We start from the raw sequence: 24,864 nt of genomic DNA, 5'->3' as shown, positions 1-24,864 counted from the left end.
TTCGAAGCTCCTTGGATGCTGCCTGAACTGCTGTGCTCTTCCAGCACCACTAATCCAGAACTTGGCATCAATACCTCCAGTCTTGTGAGCTCATACTAAACCATAGCTTCAGCCATTGTGCAAGAATAAGGTATGAAAAAAATGGGAAGAAAGCAATTAGGCCAAAATGCATTGTGAAGCACTGAACTTGACCTTGCCTTTGTACATTTTGGATTTTAGCATTGCTGTGTAGAACACACAAAGTGCAACTGGGAATTTTTACAGGAATGAAAAATGGACATCTGGGGCACGAGTCAACAAGGCCAGTAACTGTGCATCTCTGTAACCAGTCAGATTGAAGGATGGTGAAAGCAACAGCACAGGGATGAAATCAAATATAAACATTTCAAGCAACTGAATTCAGTGCCATATGGAAGTGCTCAAATAAACAGAATCGAGAGAAAGGGGAGTAGAAAGGTAAAGAAAATGAATTTTAATGTGAATTTGTTTAAAAACTGCAATCATTAAAACCCGAAGGAATAAGATAGATGTATATTTATATTCTTTACAGCTAATTGCTACTGTTGGAGATGGTATTTGACAGTTATTAACACTTAGTACATGGTTAAAAGTGACTTAGAATGAAATGGACACGATTAACATTCTGCAGAGCAGATAAGAGAACTTCACACCAGTTAATGAATCTCAACATGGGCCAGCCTGAAAGATAACATTTTTGCAAAGCTCAGAGTGGTGCAGAGACAATATCTGGGAATTTTAGTTCAACTGAACATCTGTCGCCTGCCCAAAGTTGCAGTTACTCTGGCTCATCAAGAATAGCAATCAGGAGCCTGACTACTACTTACACAGGGAAAAAAAACTGGACCAATGCTTCACAAGTTTCATGGAAGATTACACAATATAATTGATATGCATTTATGAACAAAGCATCACAGATACCCTTATTACAAAGCCAAATAATGAACTTTTCAAGAAATAATTAACTTATTTATGCCTTATACCAGTTCCCTCTGAAGAAGTTCATACAATATGGCCTTTTAATTGTTATAACCACAATCCTGAACCAAAAAGATAAGCTCATCCCAAAAGTATGTTTTCACTGGTGTTAAACGCAGGCATCCTCCCAGTTGAAAGACCAGAGATCTCCAAGCTGCAAATGATGTGTACAAGTCAAACCATGGCTCATGCAAACATATCAAACCAACAAGAGGTTCTGTCAAATATTTCCATCCTCTCTGAATTGCAGTAGGTCATTTGACAGCAACGTCACTACAACCACTCTAGAATTAATTTTAGTTGTGGCATGATACTATCCATATGTGAAGTAATGTTACAAATTGAACTGATCTTGACTGTTAACCTGAGTGTATTAATTGTCATCATGTATGACATGCAAAACAGCTTCTTTTTGAGTGGAGTCTTTGGATTTTAAAAGGACTTTTCCTTTACGATGAAGTTTGAATGCTTGACTTATGATTATGAATCTTCCAAGCATGCTCATTAACTACCACACCCTCCTCTTTCTTTGCCAAAGGGAATGACCACCACTTTTCTCTCCGAAATATTTGTAAGCCCATCATTTTATTTTCATATCTGTGCTCAGAAATTCAGATACAGCAAAACAATACTTCAAGTTCAACTGAGCTACACAATCATACAAAACTCTGATAGTGCATTTTTTGGCTGGGGGGAGCAGGTGAAATTAGCTCCTCTTGATGATCTTTCACTTCATGCTTTGAAAATTCAAAACAAAAAAGAGTGCGTGTTGATTCTGACCTAGCCACTACTGCCATTTTTTTTATAACAGGGTTTCCATGCAGTTGGGAATTTGGAAGCAATATTTGGAAATCAAAAGGCATTTTCAGTAAAACAAAAAAAGTCAGTAATAATTCAGCCCATATGTTCATCAGGTAATCACCATAAGGTAGCTGATTTATTACCTTTTCACACTATTGAATAGAAGTCACTGAAGGTTAAAAAGATTATTTTTAATCATCATGTTCAGACACACTATGACACACCTTCTGGGCAGATGGAACGTGAACATGGACCTCATGTCCAGAGTCGACAATTAATCTGTGTTGGCAATTAATTGCAGGGTGTCACCAGATTCCAAATTCCAAAATTCCAAATTCAAAATGATAGTCAAAAAGAAAGAAACCTCCAAAGCCATCACCGAATATTCAAATTTGACAGACAGATAAAATGTTTGTTTCGTCAAACATTGAAGAAGGTAAATGAGGACAGAAAGGCATAAAAACAGCATGTATCAACCTTACGAGAAACTACACAATTAACCTGGTGATAAACAAGTAGGAAGTCTGTGAATTGAGAGGGGAGAGTGGACATATTAAAGTAGCAAGAATTGGTTCCTTTTTGAATTATTGCACCACACTAAAAATGAATTGGACAACACCACCAAATGAGACTGTCCTTCAGCAAGCTGAAGGAGAAAAGCAATAAGACAGATAATGATGGGAAAATGACATACTGGGAGCATGATGTTCAGGAGCCAGAAGAGAGGCATCTGTGTTATTATGAGCACAAGAATGATGGGAATAGATCAGCAAGTTGGAAAACAAGAACGTGACTGAATGATTTGATGGAATTGGCAGCTGCGACATCACTGTGCATGAGATCCACATACAAAACTAGAAAATACAGAGTATGCTGCACATCAAGCTCCTGGACAGATGTGACAAGCAATTTGTTGTAGTTGATTCAGAAAGCCACTGGCAGAGTAGCAGCAAAAAACTCTGATACACCCTATCATTCTAGTATGTTGCATTGCTTCTAAGAATCAATTAATGGAAATTTGATTAATTGGTTCTTTTCACTGAAATTCAGATCAGGATTGTTGCTGCATCAAATTCAAAGCATTATTTAATCTACATGTAAAGTTTGGATGAAATCAATAAATACCAAAGCATGAGAATAGTGGCGTCTTAGTTAAAGGACCCATATGAAATCTAATAAATAAGCTGCTGTGCTACAAAAAGTAAGAAAATAATGACAAGGGGAGAAGGTAAGGAAAAGAAAAAAGAACATATTAGATATTTCCCCAAGTCAGGGGTGGGATTATTGTCAATGCCTGGTCATCCCCAAGTGAGCAGCTGTAGTCTTGTCACCTCTATCTGCGCTTTTGTAAAAATAATTAAGGATTTCATATTAGATTTGAAATGGATGTGATCCAAAGACTAAATTATATTGCAATATTGTATCTACTTACTAGCTCAAAACAACATGCTGGAAAAACTTGAATAACTTCACATATAGTATAACAAAGAGCATCTTGATAACACTTGGTATGTTAACTTGGATATCTAACCACTACATTAAGGGAAAGAAATAGCAATTGGTTTGTAGCAATAGCTGTTGTGATGAAGCCGCTTATAATTTCAAACTTTTGGAAAGCCCCAAACACATCAGTTTATTCTAGTTATTTTCAGCTAGCAGCAATTTACAAAAATAAATTTAGAGGAAATCACAACTTTTACTTTCAAAATTAAGGGTTCAATCGATATAATTTAAATTTTTATCAGGGTTAGTACCCCTTTTATTCGCATTGTGCTGTATCTAAGGCGTTGCTCAGATCAAAGACAATAGATTTACATGCAAGGTAAAAATCTAATCAAGACAACTCTGCTGATACAGTGCTGCTGAGGTAGAGTCTCACCTGTTATGACGGCGTGCCATAATATGTTCGATTAAGCTGATTTTAAAAATCTGATTAATGTTTACACGGTCAGTAAGCACTATGGATATGCTTTATCATTGCATCAGTTTCATAACAATCTTACTTAAGGATACCTGTCTTTCACAATGTATGCTGTGAACTTCACAGAAGCTTTTAGGCAGTTTTGATTTACTTTTAGTGCTAATTTAAGCTTTCAGCTCAAATAATGACCAGTGAGCAATGATGTAGCAATGCCACTGCTGCAAATTTCTGGCCGATTACAAATGGGTTGAACCCACCCTATTTAATATGGGTCATAAACATATACTCATGAGGTGCCCCTGCCTTCCAGTCTAAGAACACCATTAATCAATTTAAAACAAATTTCTCCATGAAACTTATGGCCGAATTAATTTCAGTGCTGCAAAGCCAACGAGGTACAATATTACACCTGTGATTAAAATATATATCAGAGTGTTAAGTGTCAATTATTAAATGAACTGAAGAATTATTTGCCTCATTAATTCAAAGGTCAGTGAAATAACTCAACATGGAGGAATTAATGCTGTTCTGAACACAGCAGAAATAGGATCACCCCTGTCCAGGACAGCCATCTATAACAATGGCTGTCCTGGAAAGCATTTTTCCTCGCATTTCTGCTCAAGGTTTTCGAATGATCTGTTTCAATGATCTTTCAAACCATACATCAGGCTTCCAGGTCTTTGACAAATCACTCCGTAACGACATGCCAACAAGTATACAAGGATGACCTTTCATAATCCATCCTTCCCTTGCTCAGCATTTTAGCATCACACTCTGATCAGACTGTGGAGTCCTAACCAGCCGAGTTAGACAAACTCACACTCAACCATCTTGTTGCACAGAACATTGCTGTACCTGCTGCATTACATCAAAACATTTGATGCTGTAACACTGATAGTCATCTATTAATAACAGCTTTTTCCTGCTCTGGATCAAAAAAAAAAGGTGTTTTATAGCCTCGGTTTGCTCAATGCTGTGCACATGCAGTAATTCATGGTGATCCACATTTGCCACAATACCACTGAGTTTCTTTGGCAGAAAACAAACCCCAATCACAAGTCCTGTGCAACAGTACTGATGTTTAAGGCCAAAGTTGAAATCTCGTCATTGATATTCTCCTGAAAAATTACCATTACCTTTTCCACAGTTTTATGGCATTTCAAACTAAAAGGAAATTAGGATATTAATCTGTATCTGTAAGAAGTTGCAGATGCCATCTCTAAAATTGCTACTAAAGAAAAGAGACTTCCCATGTTTTATTCAGATACCGCAGATATATTTAACAGTCAAGAAATGTTGCATAGATCGCATTATTTAAATTTTCTGGTAAGTGTACAATATTTGAAAAAGAAAATGGACAAATAAAATACTGAAAGAATGGCAAGTAATGCAAATGTATACTGCTCTGTTCCATTACACAATCCCTGTCTTTCAAAACTATTATTCTGAATTGATATGATATTGCCAGAAACAATAGTAATTTTTATTAAATTTCAAAATATAGTCCATTTCTTCTCTTCTTCCATATAAATATTTAAATAGAAACCTTTTATAATGAGCTTTTCTTTTAAACTTGAATAGTGCTTGTTTTTGTCAACATGAAGGCACCATAAGTGCAAAGTTTTACCTTTGCTGTTAAAATCAAGAGGACGATTTTTACTACTGAGCAAGGTGACATGACTCAGGCTTCAGTTTAAGGAGCATGTGAGTTGTAATCTTTGCACGGGAGAAAGCTGGGGCAAGTCTGAGTCAGATCCACAGGTCTTGTAAGCAGATTTTCAGCAGCCATGGGGCCGGTGAATGTCAATATTGGTGGTCAGAAGTCTGACCTCTTGGGACTTCGCACAGTTGTTCCAGAAACTGTTCACTTCCCATATCTCTTCATCCTCATGCCCTCTCCGTACCAACTCTTGCCCTCTATCCAACGGTCCCTCATTCCGATATTTAAGCTCTTGACCATGCCAATTACACATTTGCTCACACACCATGCCACCTCCATTGTCACTAAACCATGATGTGCTGTCAATGTCCACAACTTCCCAGAGAGGTACATTAGTGAATAGGCTAGCAAAGTCAAATGTGCACACAGATATGGCATTGCTAATGAGGTGCAATTCCAGTATACACTTCTTGATGTTGAAGGAAGCCTTCACTGCAAATTTGGAAGTATCATTTCACATCTCAGGATCAGATTGGGAAGAAGAAAAAAAAACTGTCCAGTATTTCTCACATCAGCATGCTTGGTCGTGCAAAAATCAGTCCTGCTCAAGGACTATTCACTGCCTTTAAATCTCAAATGCCTGATCTCCCACAAAGACATGTTTCCACTTAATCTATGTGGGCGGCACGGTGGCACAGTGGTTAGCCCTGCTGCCTCACAGCACCAGAGACCCGGGTTCAATTCCCGCCTCAGGTGTGGAGTTTGCACATTCTGTGTCTGATTGGGTTTCCTCCGGGTGCTCCGGTTTCCTCCCACAGTCCAAAAATGGGCAGGTTAGGTGAATTGGCCATGCTAAATTGCCTGTAGTGTTAGGGGCAGGGGTAAGTGTAGGGGAATGGGTCTGGGTGGGTTGTGCTTCGGCGGGTCGGTGTGGACTTGTTGGGCTGAAGGGCCTGTTTCCACACTAAGTAATCTAACCTAATTAATCCTTTAATATAATTCTAAAACTATTGATCAAACTGTGAACGCAGAACGGACTCGGAGACAAATGATACTGTGCCAACTAACATAGCTTCATACATTGTGGGCGACACGGTGGCACAGTGGTTAGCACTGCTGCCTCACAGCGCCAGAGACCCGGGTTCAATTCCCGCCTCAGGCGACTGACTGTGTGGAGTTTGCACGTTCTCCCCGTGTCTGCGTGGGTTTCCTCCGGGTGCTCCGGTTTCCTCCCACAGTCCAAAGATGTGCAGGGTCAGGTGAATTGGCCATATTAAATTGCCCATAGTGTTAGGTAAGGGGTAAATGTAGGGGTATGGGTGGGTTTCGCTTCGGCGGGTCGGTGTGGACTTGTTGGGCCGAAGGGCCTGTTTCCACACTGTAATCTAATCTAAATCTAAATCAAACATAACGGCAATCCTTAGGAAAATATCAACTTCAACTCTATTGAAACAGCATGACCTGGCAGCAAAGCTTTGTCCTAACATATACCAGATAGCCTGTGAATCAAAGTAGCCCAGCACAATGCATTTTTAAGCTCCCAGATGGCAGCCTCCGCCCAGGTCAAAGCCATTGCAAGGGGATGTCAGATCTGTTAAAGCTCAGAGAGGAGTTCAAATGGCCCTTTGACTTATCCTTTTTTTAAGATTCACCATTCTGCCATTGCTCTATCAGCAGAAATTGCATCTGTCAAAATTGATGGCAGCACATCCACATCGAGGTTCAGCACACCATTTCTAAAGGTCAATCCAAGCCAAAGTCTGCATTGCATGGTTGCAGAGGTGGAAGGAGAGATAGGTGGGGATTGGGGAGTCAGAAAAGTACAATATGTAAAATGCAGCATGTACCCATTGACCAATTTTCACAATAAAAGAGCACATGCTACTGGAATTTCTATATCTTAAAGGAAATTTAACACTGGAGATTAAAACAGAAAGATTCCACTTCAATAAAGCATGGAGGTAATGTTGACTTTTGACTATTTCTTCTGTGACTGTCTCATCTATCCTTTCTCGTATGAAGGTGCTAAATGCAAAAGGAGGCACAGGTTGATTCAATATTTGGGGTATTACCATGCTTTCAATGCCACTGGGTCGAAATCCTGCAACACACTCTCTCACAGCATTGTGGGAGACAGCTGGACTGAACGGACTTCGGCAGTTCAAGAAAGCAGCTCATCACCACCAGTTTTCTCAAGGCCATCTGCAAGTAAGCAATAATTGGATGATCCAGGCAGTGACACCCAGATCCCATGAATGAATAAAGAAAAAATGTACTTAGGCTTGGGGATTTACTTTCCTGCCTCTGAAAAACTCTCTTTCAAAAACCTTGACATCTCAATGGCTTACAATGACAGTTAAGAAAAGTGATTTCACTGGAACAGTGTTCATTGGCCCACCCTGCAGCCTTATCTAGACCATTTCAGCAGCAAAGAACCTCTGTTGTTTTGAACCTGATTTTCTTTGTTAAAAATTCTTCTACGTCAATGGACAGTAGTGTTCACAAAGTCAAAGAAAATTAGCCGAAAAACTTCACAGTGGCCAGTATCCCGTCACCAAGTCAGCCTTTGTTTACACGTGGAAAGTCGTTGACTCTGGCACAGCTTTGTCAGAGTCAGCATCCACAGTGTCATAATCTCTGGCACTGCTGTTCTTACCAGTGATTGGGGCAGATAATCTGATCCAATTAGGGAACTCAGACTCCTGGAGCTTCAGTTGACTGATCTCATTACCAAAACGTCGATTTTCCTGCTCCTGAGATGCTGCCTGATCTGCTGTGCTTTTCCAGCACTACTCTGATGACTGTAATCGCCAGCATCTGCAGTACCTACCTTTGCCTCATTACAATTGCTACAAGCCATTTTGATCTTTAAGGTATGGGGAACCAGCAGTTTCACATCGCAGGGATATTGTTGAAGACATGTAACAGCATTTCAATGAGTCCCGACTTTCCCTCTATCACTGTCTCTATTCAATTCTAAATGGGCAGAACAGAATTGCCACCAATTAAGCAAGTGGCAATCAAGCTTGATGGGAAGCACAAGAAAGGCTGGCTTTGGAAACAGAAAATACCATAGCTGCACAATAAAACTGCCTTTCAGGTGCTGAGCTGAAACACAATGGGTGGATGGAGTGTTGCACCTGATCAGAAAGCACTCAAGGATATGTGGTGGCTGAAAAATATTTAATTATCTTATACCAACATTCCTGACCTCTCAAAGTCAAATTCATCACAACACTCGATGACCAAGTCAACACAAGTACAATCAAAGCACTATGAATCATTACTAGTGGGACACAATTCATTAGCTGAGAGGATATGTTAAAAGATCAGTTGGCCCACACATTGAGTATTGTGCGTCATATTGATCTCTGTATGACACAAAGGAGAAAGAGGCATTGAAGAGTATTGAAATAATTACCAAACGATTCCAGAGCTTAAACTAAAGAATGAGCAGGCTGGGACTCTTACCTCTTGATAATCAAAGACAGAGATGATTTTATTGAGTTCCTGATTATTATAGGAGGTTTGATGTCACAGATAAACTGCCGTATATCTAAGACAACCACTAATAAACCCATGATTTGGAAGTGCCAGTGTTGGACTGGAGTGAACAAACTTAAAAATCACACAACACCAGGTGAAGGAACAGCACTCCGAAAGCTAGCGCTTCCAAATAAACCTGTTGGACTATAACCTGGTGTTGTGTGATTTTTCACTAATATGTCCAATCTGGAATCAACAAGAACTATATTGACTGAAGACAAGGTCTGTGGAACTCACCACTACACAGAGTGGAGTAAGCTGAATATCAATGGTGCATATAAAGTGAAAGTTAGACAAGTACGTGAGGGAGCAAGGAATAAAAATTTATTGCTAGATGGGTGAGAGGTACTATGGTAGAAGGAGTTATGCATTGAGCTTAAAATACTCCAGGGTCTGTTCTTATGCTGTAACGTACAATAATAATCAGCCATGCGATTTTGTCTCATTCACCCCCACCCCGCCTCAAGGACCTGACTATTTGAAGAATTTGACTCCTTGCCTACAGTCTGAGCCCCGGGAAACAACTAGAGAGATATCCACAAAAAGAAACAAATACGTAAATGACTCACCAAATGTATTGCCCTGATTGATAGACTGCTCTGTTATTCTCCTTCTTGGTAACTGGTCAACCATCAATTGAACTGGAAAGGTCAAAGCCATCATAGAAGCTAAAGAAAGATGGGGAGACATCATTGTTGGCATTATCTTTTTTTCCACAACAAAGAACAAAATGTATTATGTATACTTCTGTGCATTTTTTCTTGCACTGGCTCTGGATATCTCATCAAGAGCAGAGAAATGTCACCATCACTTTGTGGTTCGAAATATCATTTAAAACTAGACAGTAGGAAATGAAAAATGAAAATATCTCCCATTGAACGAAATCATAGTTCAACAAACGGTAATGGAAATCTGAAATGGGTGAATTACAGAGTAAATAACATACATAGCCACAAATTAACTGACAATTTACTAAGATTTAATGCACGTTTTACATGCATTTAAATTTACACTCCATTACCTTTTGTTGACCATGATCATTTGTGCTTAATATTTTAAAATACCGATTTCCCTTGGCACATATTTTATTCTTCGTTTGCTCTCCTTAGTTCATTGGCCTACCCTGTTCAGCCAGCCCTGTAATTGGAACACTAAATTCTATTCCAACACATTCCTGCAAGTGCTCTGGTGAGCTATTAGTAGGGTTGTGACAGATGAAATTCAAATGCAAGAAATGTGAAGTGACTCCTTTTGGCAAGATAATGAAATGAAGTAGAAAGTTTGAAAGAATGAGCAGGAACAGAGAGATCAAGATGACATGCACACAAGTCTTCGAAGATGACAGGACAAATTCAGAGAGTTGTGAAAAGGAAACATGGAATCCAAGGCTTTATAAATACAGGTGCAAAGTACAAAACAAACAGTCAAACTTCATAAAACTCTACATATGCCTCATCTGGAGAGGTGTAGCTAATTCTGGTCAGAACACTTTAGGAAGATGCTCAGAAAAATGTAGAAGAGATTTAGTCAAATCGCACTGGAGATAAATGACTGATTATCTGAAGAGACAACAGAAATCACAATGGGTCTCCTTGAGGTTAAGGGAAGATAGATAGGGGTGTTCAAAAATCAGGAAAGATTGTGACAGAGTACATTTCAAGGAGCTATTTCCAGGAGCAGAAGGTGGTAAACAGCAGATACAGATTTAACAAGATTGGCAAGAGAGCAGAGGTGACATGAGAAAATAAAAATTGGCAGTGAGCTGTTATCATCTGCTCACAGATGCAATATTAACATAAGTTAAAATTGAGAAATCCTTAAGAGGAAACATTTTCAGGTCTATGAAATAACAGCAGAGGATAGTGGGGTTAATTGGGGGTGCTGACAGAACCATCATACTGCATCATTCAGCGATGCTCTTCTTTGATTAGAATAATTCTGTTTGCCTGTAAACGCAAACACTCAAACTTGTCAGGTTGGAATCAACAAGTGCTCATTGTGATACAAAGCAACTGGTTAGTTTCAAGTTCAAAATAAAGTGGGGTTCAAGCTTGGTGACCTGATGACATACCTTAAGACAAACGCAATTCGCTCTCGCTGAAGATGCAACTGGTTTTAAGTTCTCTTTATTTGCAGTATATGAGCCAAGTTGAAAATATTTCTACTGAAATAAACAGAGTAGAGGATTATCATCATTTGAAGTACTGCTTCCCTCAATGCATTTACAGGCAAGACAACATTCACAACCTCTGCCAGGTTTTCATACTGCTATGATGCAACCTATCCTAATTTCAGAGATTTTCATAGCCTCGTTCCCCCAACATGGGTGAATTTCATCTCTTGTTTTGAAGGCACAGAACTATGTTGTGATCAACGCTGATGATGACAGAAGTAATTCTCATTCTCCCTACCAAATGATCCATTTTTCCACATGTTAACAAATTCAATGATTGTCAGCTTTCAAGTTCCACGAACGCAGGGAAAGCATGAGATGCAACAGACAGAGTCTGAATCTTTTCCAAGTAATTGCATTTTCCAACAGATATCCATGAGCAATGATTCAGCTCGGAACCTTGATTGATTTCCCCCCTTATAGCATTAGCTTGACTTTAGGATGCCAAAGGAGAAAGTGAGGTCTGCAGATGCTGGAGATCAAAGTTCAAACTTTATTGCTGGAACAGCACAGCAGGTCAGGCAGCATCCAGGGAACAGGAGATTCGACGTTTCGGGCACAGGCCCTTCTTCAAATTCCTTGAAATTCCTAATCAACATGTTGGGCTTTGTTAGAGGCTAGGCCAAGTACAGAGAACCATGTTGTCAACTTTATGTTTTTGAGTGATAGCTGAAGTCCTGGTGAAATGAATATTGGAGAATTGGGATTGATCACAAACTCTACCCTCAAAGGACAAAGGACAGAACTTTCAAAGCACACTTGTACAATTCATTTCAATTGATGACATTTTTACAGTGTTGCACCAATGGAAGTTTTTCTCCTTTGCTGCCAACAGATCTGGATATTTTCCAACAATCTGTTCAGACAAATGTTGACACGTGTCTGGGACAGGTGAGACCCGAACCAGGGGTAGGGCCACTCCCACCACATCACAGGAGACTTTGGCCACAGCTGAACACTGGATTTGAGTAGTGCATGTACTTTTGTTATATTTTATAGCGTTCACACTTGAAGGACATGAGTTAATCACTGCAAAATCATTGAACATCTTCAGTAAATAGATTTTATTATCCAAAGCTACGCAAATAGGAAACACATGAACATGCATTTTCTGCTCATGTTCTCAGTGGGTGGATCTCATGCGAGGCAATTTTAATTTCTGTTTCCTTTCTGGTGCCTAAACTATTTCAACATAACAACAGGTTTGTACATATCTGAAAACAATGAGCAGATAAAAATCATGCAAATGCCAAGTATTTTTCCATTGATACCAACATTTGTAGGATTAGCATTATTCTTCCATTCCCTTACAATAAACACTTTCATTCTGTTTTTCTCCTGATTACTTGCTGTATTTGTATACAAACTTTGTGATTTATTGACCAGAGTGCCCAGATCCTTCTGTATCCCCGAGTTCTGAAATATTTCTCCACTTAAATAATATGCGGTTTTATATTTCCTACGCAAATAGGAAACACATGAACATGCATTTTCTGCTCATGTTCTCAGTGGGTGGATCTCCTGAAGAAGGGCCTGTGCCCGAAACGTCGAATCTCCTGTTCCCTGGATGCTGCCTGACCTGCTGTGCTGTTCCAGCAATAAAGTTTCAATTTAGGATGCCAAAGCAAGGTAACTGAGATCAGTTTACTCAACATAGTCATTCATATCAGGATCTTCTTGCCTCTGTGCCATATATCACCACATATTTATACATTATGTTCGTTTTTATCTTATGCTTGTTTAAATAAATAAAGATTATCTAATGGAAGGACATTTTATTCATGCAATCAAGCAAAATCAAAATGGTTTCTTAAAAGGCAAATCATACTTGACTAATAGATGTGGTGTATTTAATTATCTAAAGGACATTTGACGAAGTACGGCTTATTGTCTATAGTATACTACGCAAGTGCGGATCCAGGATTGGTTATCTAACAGAAAGCAGAAAGTAGGGATAAAAGGTCATTTTTGTTTGCAATGTGTAAGTAGCCGAGTGCCACAGGATGGTATCACAAATTTTATTATCTGTATCATTGACCTGGATGTAGGGATTGAATGTATGGCAGCTAAATTTGCTGGTGATACCACATAGGTAGGGAAGTAAGTTTTCAAAAGGAGGTAGAAAATCTACAAAAGGGAAATGGATAAGTTGAAAGGAGTGAGAAAGAATTTGCAAGATAGAATATAATGTGGGAAATGATGAACCTGTCTACTTTGACATGAAGAATAGTAAAACAGCATATTATTTAAGTGGAGAAATATTTCAGAACTCGGGGATACAGAAGGATCTGGGCACTCTGGTCAATAAATCACAAAGTTTGTATACAAATACAGCAAGTAATCAGGAGAAAAACAGAATGAAAGTGTTTATTGTAAGGGAATGGAAGAATAATGCTAATCCTACAAATGTTGGTATCAATGGAAAAATACTTGGCATTTGCATGATTTTTATCTGCTCATTGTTTTCAGATATGTACAAACCTGTTGTTATGTTGAAATAGTTTAGGCACCAGAAAGGAAACAGAAATTAAAATTGCCTCGCATGAGATCCACCCACTGAGAACATGAGCAGAAAATGCATGTTCATGTGTTTCCTATTTGCGTAGCTTTGGATAATAAAATCTATTTACTGAAGATGTTCAATGATTTTGCAGTGATTAACTCATGTCCTTCAAGTGTGAACGCTATAAAATATAACAAAAGTACATGCACTACTCAAATCCAGTGTTCAGCTGTGGCCAAAGTCTCCTGTGATGTGGTGGGAGTGGCCCTACCCCTGGTTCGGGTCTCACCTGTCCCAGACACGTGTCAACATTTGTCTGAACAGATTGTTGGAAAATATCCAGATCTGTTGGCAGCAAAGGAGAAAAACTTCCATTGGTGCAACACTGTAAAAATGTCATCAATTGAAATGAATTGTACAAGTGTGCTTTGAAAGTTCTGTCCTTTGTCCTTTGAGGGCAGAGTTTGTGATCAATCCCAATTCTCCAATATTCATTTCACCAGGACTTCAGCTATCACTCAAAAACATAAAGTTGACAACATGGTTCTCTGTACTTGGCCTAGCCTCTAACAAAGCCCAACACGTTGATTAGGAATTTCAACCCAATCAAAATGCAGACAAGTGGCAAAGATCAATTTAGTTGCCTGAAGACAGAGTCATAGGATCTTTATAGCATAGGGGGAGGCTATTTAGCCCTTCATGCCTATGCTTTTAGTAAGCTGCATCTGCATTAAATAAGCTCATTAAAAGAACCTCTGAATGAGAATGCTGCTGCTCCAGGCGCCACGTCAATATTTTACCTCAACTGACACTTCAGGTGCCATTGATTATCAGAGGTAGCATGCCTCACATGAAAAGTTGTTCAGATGGATACAAGATAAACAGTAGTAATGGTCAAAGAAGAGCTGGTAGCACGAACCAAAACACTTCGAAATGTGACCTCCACCATTGTGGGACCTGTTGTATGTCAATGTCCAAGTACCTTACACAACAACTTTTCACGTGAAGGATGCTACCTCTGACAATCAATGGCGACTTGAACTGTCAGCTGAGGTAACATTTTTGACGTGGTGCCTGCAGCAGCAACTTTCTCATTCAGAGGTTCTTTAATGAGCTTATTTAATGCAGATGCCATTAATTTCCAGCAGAGACGTGAAGGACTAAATAGACAGGAGTAATATTTTAATCGTTGAGCACCTTGGAACACTGGTAAATTATAAAAGCTGGCATCTAAAGTCAAGTTGTTTCTATCCTTGAGTGAAAAAAAAAATCAGTGATTCACTTGCAGTCAACTCTTGTGTAGTGTGGTGCAGAAGGCAGAGGAGTGGATAAGTTGTTGCCCACAAATTGGCACTGTGCACCATCTCAGTGGGTAGTTGCACTCACTTGTGAGTCATAAGACTGTAGGTTCAACTTCCATTCCAGAGAGATTCAAGCACAAGAATCTAGCAGTTGAGTGCTAAAGATTTCAAGTGCTAGAAGTACCATCTTTTGCTTCAGATATAAAAGATGCCTGGCATGATTTAAAGAATCGGAGAGTTATCGCTGATTAAAACTTACGCTGCAAAGTCTGGTTAAATGTAGCCATAACTGCTGTCTGAGAGAACTTGCTGTATGCAAATTGACTGCCACAACTCCTGCAACACAACACTGATGAAATCAAAATATTTACTTGGCTAAAGGCACTGTAGACTGCAAGCCATTTTATCTCCTAAGCTATACTGCAACTTGACAAAAATTGCACAAAATGAATAATTACTTTTAACTTGTCTAACCTCATATCTGTGCCTTTCAAATCACCAGTCCAAAACGAATCATCATACTACTTTCATCCTTTTTGAGAGAGAAGACAGGCAGGAGAAATATTGAACCAAATAATGGGAACAGGTTGTTTTCTTCTAACCTATTCATTACATTTGTTGGAAGCACTTTAATAAATTGCACAATATAGATTTAATTGGACTCAGTGATTGGCCGGACAAGGCAATGTCAATCAAGGGTGAATTACTGCCTTCTGTGAGCTGGAAGCAATAACATTGGCTCCACGGGAAAATGTATTCAGATAACTTTTTTTTAAAAAAAGCTTTTCACAAGTATTGTAAATTAGGTTAAACCAATTACTCCCGTCTTTAAAGGTCGTCACACAGCAAAATTGCAATGAGTGCTCTGTTATTTGCGATGACTTTTGAGACAACATCATAGCGATAAATAAAAACAGAAAATGCCAGGAGTATGCAGCATCTTCACTAAGGTTGACATTTTGGATTCGCAGACTTCATCGGAGCTGAAGACTGAAAAATAATCTGCCATTTTCGTGGGGCTGGAAGAAAAGGGGTGGGAGATAACGAAGAGACGTGTCTGTCGTAGAGGGGTATGACTGCATTGAATGGGCCAACCAGCTATTTAAACAGCAAACTGATAGTTGATGTGAATGGTGAACAGTCAAATCACGCAAAATCATGAATAGACAGAATAACCTGCCAAATTAAGGGCATTGAAAAGACACAGCACTGGTCTGCACAATAAAAAGACTCTGGCAAACATAGAAGAGAGACTGGGGTGTAAGACAAGCTAAAAATAGCAGCTTTCTCCTCCTCTTGCTTTTCTGCTGCTATGCTCCAAAAACGAATAACTTGAGGTGAAAGCTACCTGGTAAAATTTCCAATCTCAAACCGTGACATCCTATTCCCCAGATCATAATTTGGCTGAGCCCATTCCTGTTTTGCTTAGATTTTGGATTTTTTCTCATTGATCAAATTAAACATTGAAGCAATTGCTACGGCAATATGAAACTGGAGCCCAAAAGCTACAGTTTACTGAAGCCGCAAGAAAATAAATCATATCATCTTAGATTCCAAAAACTTACATTTCAAGTTCAGAGAAATGGGCAAACATCAATTTTAATTCCTAAACTTCTTTGAATATACCGAAGCTTTTATGGTCTCTCAATTTGCATATATTTTTACAGATTATTCCTGAAATTCAACTGCAGTCCTCATTTGGGATTAATCGATCATAAGGGCTTAGTGTTAAATGTGACTGCACTGAGAGGTTTATTTCTTGTCCAACTGTAATAGCTTTCTTTCTAAGTAGTTGCTTTTCAGAAATACTACCTGGCCGTTCAGATGAAAGGAGCTATCCATGCATGAAAACAGAAATGCACTTCTGTCACTGCATTTCTCTTTCCTTCCACAGCCTCACAATATTATGGTACAAAGGTAGCCTGTGACTTAGATTAAACCGCAATAGCCCTATAAGGAGGCAATCATTATTGCTGGACTCTTAATCCAGAGACCCAGGTAATGTTCTACAGACCAAGGTTCAAATCCCGCCACAGCAAATGGCGGAATTTGAATTCAATAAATATCTGGAATTAAGTGTAATGATGACCAGGAATCCATAGTCAATTGTTGGAAAAACCCATCAGCGACACTGAAGTCCTTTAGGGAAGGAAACTACCATCCTTGGCCAATGAGTGACTCCAGACCCACAGCAATGTAGTTGACTCTCAACTGATCTGGGTAATTAGGGATGGGCAGTGAATGCTGCCCTGGCCAGTGATGCCCTCACTCTATGAATGAATTTTAAAAAAAGGTTGGAAAACTTCTAGGCAGGATATCCATGTAGTCCACACTCACACGATTTTCATTGTGTCTTAACTTTTCAGTCTTTTTGAGGAAGGCCTGTCAGTTTTATTTTCCTTTGAAAGTCCCTTGTCAAATTGAACTTTGGGACAAATGACAGAATCTTGACATTGGGCAATTATTTCCTGTGCATTTGTATAATTATTTTGTTTCACACTTAGCACTCTTTCCAAGTAACACTCAATTCATTTTTTTAGGAAAAAAAGTAAAAGCTGGTAATGGCATTGCTTTTCCAAAACAACTTATCACTATCAGCTGCAGAACAGACCGCTCAACAACCCCAGATTTAATTTCAATGCAATTACCATGTCATCACGACAACCCTCTCTTGATTCACAGAACCAAAGTCAGTGCTGCTGGCCAGAAAGCTTAACTCAATCCCTGAATTCAACACCAGCTGCAGGAAATTTAATCAAGTGTTTTGAGACCTCTGCTGAGGCAGTTGAAGTTTGAAAGCAGAAAACTACAGGGTTACATGATTTTTGTAATCTGATTTTTACTTTTAAAAATGAGCAGTGGAGAATTAATTTCAGATTTACATATGTAATGGTAAGATTTTCTGCCTACTGTAAACATTGAAATTTAAATATATTTTAGATGGGGCAGGAAGGGAAAGTGTGAGTGGGAAATAAGTTAGAAATTAAAAAGACAGCATTCAAACTCAGCTCAATAGATTGATGCAGTGTTTATAATGGATTTATAATGCTGCAATTACACAGAGGTGTTCTGATGATGAACATTATTAAAGGGTAGCTGGTAGTATTGTTATAATATTAGTAGACTATAATCCACAGCCCTAGGCTAACGTTCTGGGGATAAAAAACAAAATACAGCAGATGCTGGAGATCTCAAGCAAACATAGAATGCTGGAAACATTCAGCAGGTCTGGCAGCATCTGTGGTGAGAGAAACAGAGTTAATGGTATGACTCTACTTCACATCTCCCTGCAAAAATGCAGTTTCAATATCAATTTATCTACCTCCCAACCATTTGTTGCTACCAAAGCCAATAAGACCTTCAAAATTGGTTTTCCTGCCTTTGGTCAATCTACTCTCATAGCCTGAGCTCCCAGTCTTTGTTTCCCCAACCATTGGCCTTGCTTTCACTTGACATCTCCCAGAGGGCACCTCATCTGTGCATATTTACCGACGTAATTGGAGTAATTATCCCAGTCAGTCAATCTCCTCTGTGTACTTCCAAATTCTCTCCAGTTTTATAGTTCTTATTATTTGATATCTCTTAATATACCCTCTAATTTGTCCCTGACTACTAAGACTTCCTGATCACAGAGGTTTCCGCTCCTGGTAACATTCCTATTTTGTATGCTATTTCTTATACTTGTTAAATACACCTTGCCTCAATACAGGAGCAAATTTCTACAGATGCTGGAATCTGTAATGAAAACAAAAAATACTGGAAATCGCAAGAGGTCAGGCAGCATTACGGACAGAGAACAAGCTAACGTTGCAAATCATCTAGACTTGACACATTAGCTTGCTCTCTCTTCATGGATGCTGCCATGACCCACTGATTTCCAGCATGTTCTGCTTCCAATCTCCATCTTGCCTCTCTTTCTGTAACTGTTTGACATTCCCCTCCTCTTCACAGAATTTCTGTCAATGGTTAATGATATCTTTCTAGAGGCACGTTTGCTCTCTGACCCAGTGTTTAAGCCTACAATTCTTTCCTTCCATGTCTGTACTTCATGTTCCCAATCAACAGGCCTAAATTCATGCCCCTCATCCTGTACCTTCAGCCAGCTTTTATATTTTCCAGTGACCTTCCCTGCTCAAAGTATATCAGTTACATTTCTCCATTAACTCATTCCTCCAAGTGAATATTTAACTTTACTATCCACTTTTTAAATCAGTTGTGCTTTGGGACCAATTACCTCCTATTGATCATCAAAACTGAACTACCCATCATTAGAGGAACTCTCATTTATAGCAGTTTGATCCTCAGAGCTGCAACATTTTAGTCTGAGGGGTACTTGGTTTTTCAACGAGGAGAAAGTGAGGACTGCAGATGCTGGAGATCAGAGCTTAAAAATGTGTTGCTGGAAGAAGGGCTTATGCCCGAAATGTCGATTCTCCTGTTGCTTTGATGCTGCCTGATCTGCTGTGCTTTTCCAGCAACACATTTTTAAGTACTTGGTTTTTCATTGTTTTCTGCGACTCCTTCAGAATCTGCAAATTTGTAATCCATACCACGCAATCTTTAAAAGTGCATCCAAACAGTCTGGTTCCCATGCTATGCAATTATTATTTTTCTGTCTTCATCGATAACCATTCCGAGGCCTCTCCATTCTTGAAGTCTGTCTTTCTTGTAATGACCAGATTTCACAGATGGAAGCTAGTTTCCAATGGCCTCACTTTAAGACTTGTTGAATTGTTTCTGAAAATTCAGCCTTAATGAAAGATTTTCTGTCGGTATGCCAGGTATTCAAAGGCTCTAGAAAAAATGCAATATAACACATGCAATTCAAATGCTTCATGAAAGTTGAACCAATTACAGCCCTTCCCCATTCTGAGGGCTGATCACTTGACACTGATGGATCTTTGGGATTCCTACTACAAACTGATGTGGATTCTAATCTTCTGACCAAGCGCAATGAATTTATGGCATCTGCAATGCCATGCAAGTGCAAATGATAATTTACAATTTGGCTGATCTGCCAAAATCCTACAAACCATTTAGTCTATCGTTGTTTCTTTCACATTACCCATTACTAAAGGGCTCTCCGCTGCCAAATTCATTAATATTATGTGCATATCCACACAAATGTATCTGAATTCATCATGAGCAAATACTGCTGCCCCCACTCCCCATTATCAGTGAGAAATTTTACCAGTAGTCCAAATCTGATCCCTAACCACTTTTCTATTGTCTTATCAGGACCTGATTTTCCTTTTCTCATCTTTGCTGGGTTTTTTTTTTTACTGATGCCTGATACAATCGGATTGCCAAAGTTTTCGAAATGTAAAAATGTACATGTTTTAATCCTTTGGCCCACACTTTGAATCCAAGTCATTATCTCATTGAAATTGCTTGCTAACAGCGGACTTCTTAAAGGGTGTAATGATATCCTACAATGGTTTCATAGAAATCTTGTATCTATTACTTAGCTATTACATGATATTATAGCCCATCATTAGTTTTAATCTTTTAGAAGGTGGATGGGCAAATTGCCTCCGTAATTTCAACACAATCGACTTTTTGTCTTTGAAATCTTTATGTCTGATGTCAATAACACTTCTTAAATTTCTTAGTTCAGAGGTTATCTTCAATTAAAGGAATACAATCATATCTCAAGTGTGTAAAGTGCAAATTCAGATTTTCCAAATGGAAGAGCTTTATTGTTTTCCGTATCCTGTTTCATCCGTGCTTTCTTCATCAATGATACGGTCAATAACAAGGGTATTTCATTTGACACTCCATCTCTTAACAAAATGATTGTAAATAATCTGGATTCAAGGGATAGGTGCACTTTAAGCATTTTAGTATGTTAACATCAACAAGTGGAAATTTGGTTGAACTCAAATTCCTTCACATTGTCCCATTTGATTTTACTCAGAATCTCAATAGCAGTTTAGCCAGTCTATTTTACACATGGCAGACATGCAGCCACTGTCAAGTAATGCACAACAAAGAATCTGCCATCAATACAAACATCACTGGGCTAAAATTTCTAGTGACCAATAAATTAGTTCTCATTGCTCCATATCTCCAACTTCTACCTTCAAATCCTCTGTTTCGTGCTTGGTTTTGACTAATTCATCATCACGTTTAGGACAACATATAGCATTGTGGTACTTTTAATTGAACCCAACTAAGCATTTCTAGGCTATTTCCTGTTCACAAAATTCAAAACAAATCCAAACTGGTTAAAAGCTGCACATGCTGCATTTATGAAACACAGAAATTGCTGGAGAAACACAGAAATTGCTGGAGAAACTCAGCAGGTCTGACAGTATCTATCAAGAGAAGACAGAGCTAACGTTTCAAGTCCAGTGACCCTTCCTCAGAACCAGTTAAATATGTTTCTGCAAAAGCAGGTCAGAGGCTAAGAATGGTATACAACTTACCTCCTGCCTCCTGAAAGCCTACCCACCATCTACAAATCAGGAGGGTAGTGGACTACTCCCCCGGCCTGGATGAGTGCAGCTCCAATCACAAGAAAGAAACTCAACATCGCCCAGGACAAGGCAGCCACCTTGATTGGCATCACATCTTCAACATTCATTCACTTCACCATATGCAACCCCTCTAAATTTTTCTTCTGAGGTCCACAAACAACAGAGACTTCTGGAACTGGATGTCAATGCTACAATCCGCATCAGCACGCTGACTGCTGTGAGCAGAACCTGGGAGCACCTACATGTGCATGTAGACACACAGCTTAGAGGGAACATTGTTCACCACAGACATACAGCGGCAGCAGTGTGTATCCCAACCAAGGCTTCGCCAGCTACACCTTCCAAACACGTGACCCTACCACGGAGAGGGACAAAGGGGACACTATCACTGTAAGTTCCCCTCTAAGCCGCATGCCATCCCGACTTGGAACTGCATCATCCTTCCTCCACTGTCTTTGGGTCAAATTTCTGGAATGGCACAAATGCACTTGGATGTCTCTCCACCCCATGGACCATAATGGTTCAAAGTGGCAGCTCACCACCACCTTCTCCAGACTCATCTTATTAATTTCATTTTGTAAAAAAAAAAGCTTTGTTTACAGTGCTTGTGGAACTTCAGAAAGTGTTTTTCTTTTCATTAATCCTGTCCTATCAGTTTCTGGAATCTGTTGTCAAGAGTTATGGGAGTGCATTTCAAATTACATACGAGCATATTTTTTTTTCCCCCAAATACAATCTCTAATGTTAGAAAACCTATAATAAATGCTGATTGAAGCATGAGTATGCCTGAATGATTAAATCAGCTTAACATTTCCTTCTGCTGGAATGATTCATTGTGACCAATAGGTTAGATAGTGATGTAACTATTGACCTGTAGCAATTGAGTTTGTTATAGCAATTCTGGCTTCAGCCATGCATTAACAGTCTCTCTCTGTCAGCCAAACGTACTATCCGAATCAATAATCTATCTGCTAGTGCTTACGAAATGACATAACCATCTTCCCATTTGTCCCCCCAACTCAGCCCCATTGGTAAAAATGAATAATTGCTGTTCAAAGGGTTTATATTTGATGAAGAGCTCCTTTCTCAAGATAAGCAGCGATCAACTTCTAATGATACCTCAGAAATGGTAGTAAGATATTAACTTAATATCTAACAGAATACAGTATTATGTCAGAATTACTGATTTTACTCAGCATCCTGTACACAGCTAAATGGTGTTATTCTCCAGGCCAGTAAACAAGAGAGGGGGATTCGCGGGTGCTGACAGATAGATTGCTGAAGCCATCAATGTGACAGCAGTAAAGAGAGCAAATGGGATTGTGGCTTGTGCAACCAGAGGATTAAAGCACAAATCTCCAGGAGGTGCTGAGTGTGTACAGGTTTTTATTTATATATAGGACCACTCAGCAGACAGAATTTGGTTCTAATCATCATATTATGCAAAACAAATGTGGGCCCTGGAAAGGGAGCAGCCAAAGTGCTCAATGTGTTGGTTTGTCTGGACTGGAGTTCCAACAAAATGCTGCTGATGCTTGCACTGAAGAGGGAAGATACCAGGCATCATCAAAATGTGAAATTGCCAATTTTAGAAGGATTAATAAAAAAAAGCACATTACCTAAATAGTGAGAGATTGCAACACTCCAGGTGTCTGTGCACAAATCACAAAAGGTTATCGTGATGAGGGGCATAGATAGGATAAGCAGACAAGGTTCCCTGGAGGAGCGGGGAGCCCAGAACTAGAGGGCATAGGTTTAGGCTGAGAGGGGAAAAGATATAAAAGGGACCAAAGGGGCAACCTTTTCACACAGAGGGTGGTATGTGTATGGAATGAGCTGCCAGAGGAAGCGATGACAGCTGATATAATTACAGCATTTAAAAGACATCTGGGTGGGTATATGAATAGGAAGGGTTTAGAGGGATATGGGCCAAGTGCAGGTAAATAGGACTAGATTAGGTCAACTTATCTGGTCAGCAAGGACAAATTGGACTGACGGGTCTGTTTCCGTGCTGTACATCTCTATGACTCTAGGTGCACCAAGTAATTAGGCAAACTAACAGAATGCTACCATTTACAGTGAGAAAAACTGAATACAAAAGGAGTGACTCTCTGCTTCTGTCATGGCACTGGTAAGTCCACATCTAGAACAGTGTCCAGTATTCTTCCTTACTTAAAGGAAGAATTCAAATGCATTGGAAGTTGAGAGAATGTTTACCTCACTAAGATCCCAACAGGGTTGGTGTGAACATGAAAGAATCTACAACAAGGAGTGACTGTTCAAAAATCAGTGCTTGCCGTTTTAAAACAGAGATACGTTGAATTTCTTTATTCTGAGAGGGTCATGGGTCTTTGGCATGCTCTTCCTGAAAACTTGGTGGGAACAGAGTCCTTGAACATTTGTAAGGTAGAGATCGATAGATGTTCATTATCAAGGGGAAGCAGAAATATGAATTAGAGGTTCCAATCAGACCAGCCATGATCTTATCCAAAAGCTGAGTAGGCTGGAGGGACTGAATGCCTATTTCTGTTCTACTTTCCAATGTTTGTATCATACCCACAAAGAGTACGGGCAAGTTAAATCTCAACACGTCTAAAATGGTCAACACTGATCAGTTGTATTTTAAGCTAAGGAGAGTGAGAAAGATTTCACAACTTTACACTGTGAGGAGAGGGCCCCATTTGTACCAGCAAATTCAAGACCAAGTTAGACAAGAATCCAGAGAATGTACTGATGAAAAAAATGTAGGGTGCAATAGGTCATGATATTTCCCAGGTGCTGGAAGGGTGCAATGTTTCTTCCACTTCCCCATCTCTCTACGATCCAGCTTCAGGAGGAGATTTTATCTTGTATATGCCTGTCAGAATAATCACAGCATTGTACAGAATGTGGAGGGAGAGAATGTTTTCATCCTATGGCTTTGCCAGCAATGAATTTATTTCACAGAAACCTAGTTTCTAAAAACATTTAATTTCTGTCAAGAATTGCTACTGCTTTCTCTGCCATTTCAGATTTATTATTTGTTCTCTTTCACTGGACTATTTCTTTGTGGCTTCCCTTCACTCTCAACACTGTCCTTCTCATCTTATTTAATTGAAAATCCTTACAGGAAAAGGAACACTCAGTTTTGTAGACAGAGCTATGAGTAATGCTGAACTCAGAAGAGCAGAGCACACAGTGTTAATCCACTTAGCTATCCTAGTTGCAAAAAGACAACACAGAATGAACATTGACAAACGTAAATGTGTACACCTGCATTTATGTATGAGAAAAGGGCATGCTGCATAGCAAGGAAAAACAGACAAAGCTCAATGTGGAGAGGAATTCACTGAGTGAATTCCAAAAGAAAAGACATGAGAATGTCTCTCATGAAAAAGGAATTATCTAAAATTCTCATCTCTTTTTCCTACAAAAGATAACAAAATGTTAATTTTAAGTATTTTGAGTTTTTATTTCTGGTTTTTATTCCCATCATTTTTCAATT

The 24,864-nt window shown here is 39.2% G+C and overlaps 1 long non-coding RNA gene across 4 annotated transcripts in view; it reads right to left on the bottom strand.

The window, feature by feature from the left end:
* LOC122543135 overlaps positions 1-24,864 on the bottom strand; it is a 104,902-nt gene that overhangs the window by 78,266 nt on the left and 1,772 nt on the right. For all 4 annotated transcript variants that reach the window (XR_006309928.1, XR_006309930.1, XR_006309931.1 and 1 more), the window contains exons 2-3: positions 10,996-11,088; positions 9,494-9,592 (exon numbers count right to left, since the gene is read on the bottom strand). This is a non-coding gene — a long non-coding RNA (uncharacterized LOC122543135). The remainder of the gene's footprint in view (positions 1-9,493; positions 9,593-10,995; positions 11,089-24,864) is intronic.

The sequence above is a fragment of the Chiloscyllium plagiosum genome, chromosome 42 (assembly GCF_004010195.1).
Source record: "Chiloscyllium plagiosum isolate BGI_BamShark_2017 chromosome 42, ASM401019v2, whole genome shotgun sequence".
NCBI classification, from domain to species: Eukaryota; Metazoa; Chordata; class Chondrichthyes; order Orectolobiformes; family Hemiscylliidae; genus Chiloscyllium; species Chiloscyllium plagiosum.
Note: the sequence above shows the minus strand (reverse complement) of the source record. Positions and strands in the feature narration are given on the sequence as shown.